This window comes from Myotis brandtii, unplaced genomic scaffold (genome assembly GCF_000412655.1).
Source record: "Myotis brandtii unplaced genomic scaffold, ASM41265v1 scaffold105, whole genome shotgun sequence".
NCBI lineage: Eukaryota > Metazoa > Chordata > Mammalia > Chiroptera > Vespertilionidae > Myotis > Myotis brandtii.
In genome coordinates this window covers 869527-873446 of record NW_005353538.1, presented here as the reverse complement: position 1 = coordinate 873446, position 3920 = coordinate 869527, and positions in this window count along the sequence as shown.

The following is a 3920-nucleotide window of genomic DNA, read 5'->3' as shown; positions in this document are numbered from 1 at the left end:
TTCTGCTCCTCCAACCCCGCCCCAGCCTCTGAAAACCACCATTCTGCTTTCTGTCTCTATGCATCTGGCCACTCCAGGCTCCTCATAAGTGAATCATACAGTATTTGTCTTTTTCTGGCCAGCTTATTTCTCTTAGTTATTGTTCTCAAGATCCATCCATGTTGTAGCATCTGTCAGAATTTCCTTCCTTTTAATGCTGAACAATATTTTATTGTATGATACACCACATTTTGCTTATCCATTCATCCATTGATGGACTCTTATGCTGCTTTCATGTTTTGGCTGTTATGAATAATGCTGCTATGAACATGGGTGTACAAATATCTCTTCGAGACTCTGCTTTCAATTCTTTTGGGTGTATACCAACAGGTGGATCATATAGTAGTTCTATTTTTTTTTTTATTTTTTGAGGAACCACCATATTGTTTTCTATAGCGGCTGTCCCATTTTAACTTCCCACTAACAGTGCACAAGGGTTCCAATTTCTCCACATCCTCACCAACACTTGTTTCCTGGGAGTTTGTTTTGTTCTGTTTTTGATAGTAGCCATCCTAATTGGTATGAAGGGGCATCTCATTGCATTTCCCTAATGATTAGTGATGTGAGTATCTTTTCACATGCATATTGGCCATTTGTATATCTTCTTTGGAGAAATGTTCTTCACCCATTTTTTGCATTGAGTTGTTGTTTTTTGTTATTGAATTTTAGAAGTTCTCTACATATTCTGGATATTAATCTCTTATCAGATATCTGATTTGCAAGCATTTCTCCCATTCTGTGAGTTGCCTTTTTACTCTACTAAAAAAAAATTAACTAATTTAAAATTTTTATTTTTTTATTTCAGAGAGGAAGGGAGAGGGAAAGAGAGAGAGAAACATCAATGATAGAGAATCATCTTAACTAATAAAGAATTTAAAGATAAAAAATAAAAAATATATAAGAAAATTAAAAATTAACTAATTTAAAATTTTTATTTTTTTATTTCAGAGAGGAAGGGAGAGGGAAAGAGAGAGAGAAACATCAATGATGAGAGAGAATCATTGCCTCCTGCACACCACCCCCCAACCCCACTGAGGGTCGAGCCCGCAACCCAGGCCTGTGCCCTGGCCAGAAATGGAACCGTGACCTCCTGGTTCATAGGTCGACACTCAACCACCAAGCCACACCAGCCAGACGCTAGTCAATTCTTGATTCTGAGTTGTGATTTCTAATTTCAAGCTAAAAATTTGAATTGCTTCTGTATCTTTAGTCCCTTCAGAACTTGAGTTCTCCGTATATAAAACTTTAATTTGTACACATAAGCATTTACTGTGCAGTTTGCCTGCTTATCTTCCTCACTCTCCTGAAGTTCCTGGATTCAGACAAGTGGAACTAAAAGACAAACCCTGGTGTATGTCCTGACAAGTGGAGCCGAGGTTCACACCCCGGCAAGCAACCTAATTGAAGGTTAGGGAACTGAAAAACTTGTTTTATTTCCAAAGAACTTTGATGTGTTTGCCCAGAGTCACTGTAACCTCTCTGATACTCCATTTCTCCTCAAAGATAATGATATTCTGCAGGTGATTGCTGTGAAGAGACCATGAAAGTGAAAGCACTTTGTTAGATACAATTCACTACACGAAATTAAGGGCTGGTTACTGTCAGTCCGTTTTATGTCCCCTGTGATGGTGGTTGAGCTCCCTAAAGGGCAAGAACCATGTCGTATTGCCCAGTGGGCATGGCTCAGTGGTTGAACATCGACCTATGAACCAGAAGTTCACAGTTCAATTCCTGGTCAGGCCATGTGCCCAGGTTGCAGGTTGGATCCGCAGTGTAGGACTTGCAGGAGGCAGCCAATCAGCGGTTCTCTCTCATCATTGATGTTTCTCTCTCTCCCTCTCCCTTCCTCTCTGAAATCAATAAAAATATATTTAAAAAATAAAGAAAAGTGTTTGGGGGGGAGTGTAAAAACAAACTTCACAAATACCACATGGCCACTTTTTTTGACATACATACTTTCAAAATGACTATGTCACTTCTGTACATAGCCCCTTGTGATACACAAACAATACACCTTCAGTTTTACACGTGCACTGTTGGTTTTGACGGATTTGGGGATTGTGGGTGGCCATAGAATATCTTAGACACAGCAAGTTGTTAGATCACCAGCTCTCAGAGCTGCCACTTGCAGGTTTTTTGCTGTGTTCTGTTTATGTCCCATGCCCTGCCACTATGGAAAGGGGAAGAAAGCCCAGGTTCTTGGGAGTTCCCACCCTGTTGGGATTTCCCAACTTCTTTAAGAAACATATTTTAGCCCCAGCCTATAGCTCAGTTGGTTAGAGCATCCTCCTGATACACCAAGGCTTCGGGTTCGATCCCCAATTAGAGCACATACAAGAATCAACCAATGATGCATAAATAAGTGGAACAACAGGTGAACGTCCCCCCCCTCCAAAAAAAGAGAAATAAACACATGTTTTAAATGTGTATTATAAGCTATATACTCTAACAGAGGGACACAAAAATGAATATAAGAAACTGGCTATGATACACAGTCTGTATCTGGTGACAGATACAAACTTTTAATATTGCTCTTCTTCTACAGTTGAAAAACCAGTTTCAGACATACTAGTTCATTTATGCCTCAAAAGATCTGTTTGTTCTTATGCCAGTACCAGGCTGTTTTAATGGCCTTGTAGTATAGTTTGAGATCAAGCATTATGATCCCTCCAACTTTGTTCTTTTTTCTCAAGATTGCTGAGGCTATTAAGGGTTTTTTTAGTTCCATATAAATTTTTGGAATACTTGTTCTACTTCTGTGAAATATGCCATTGGTATTTTAATAGGGATTGCGTTGAATTTATAGATTGCTTTGGGTGGTATGGACATTTTAATGATGTTAGTTTTTCCAATCATAAACACGGTGTATACTTCCACTTATTTGTATCTTCCTCTATTTTTTCTTCAATGTCCTATAACTTTCCAAGTACAGGTCTTTTGCCTCCTTGGTTAAATTTATTCCTAGGTACTTTATTTATTTTTATTTTTAAAATATATTTATTGATTTCAGAGAGGAAGAGAGAAGGAGAGATAGAAACATCAATGATGAGAGAGAATCATTGACTGGCTGCCTCCTGCACACCCCCCACCGGGACCGAGCCCGAAACCCAGGCATGTGCCCCTGGCCCGAATTGAACCTGGGACCCTTCAGTCCGCAGGCTGACGCTCTATCCATTGAGCCAAGCCGGCTAGGGCTAGGTACTTTATTTTTTATGTTGCAATAGTAAATGAAGTTGTTTTCTTAATTTCTCTTTCTTATAGTTCATTATTGTTGTATAAAAATACCACCTTTTTTTTTTCTCACCCGAGGACATGTTTTCACTGGTTTTTAGAGAGAAGAAGAAAGATGGGGATGAGTGCCTACTTGTACCAGCCTGATGCGTGTGATTGGTCGCCTCCTGTATGCGCCCGCCACCGGGATCGAACTCCCAACCTAGGCATGTGCCCCCACTGGAAATCAAACAGGCAACCTTTCGGTGCACAGGACACTCCAATCGGGGCCAGGGCGCGACCGATTTCTGAGTATTTATTTTGTATAGATATTCCTCATCTTGATCCCTCAATGCCTGGGCTTTTTAAATATTTTTTAAAATTAATTTCAGAGAGGAAGGGGGAGAGAGAGAGAGACAAACATCAACACATCAATGATGAGAGGATCATCCATTGGCTGCCTCCCGCCTCCGGCTGGGGATCGAAACCGCAACTGGGGGATGCGCCCCTACAGGGTATGGAACCTCGGCCCCCTGGCTCAGAGGTCGGCACCGAACCACCGAGCCTCGGCAGCCGGCAAGGGCCAGCTCTTCTGAGCATGTCAGCCAGCCCAGTCTCAGGCCGCAAATGGTAAAGTGCGGGTTTCAAGTGGTGGGCGGGGTGGCCGCCCT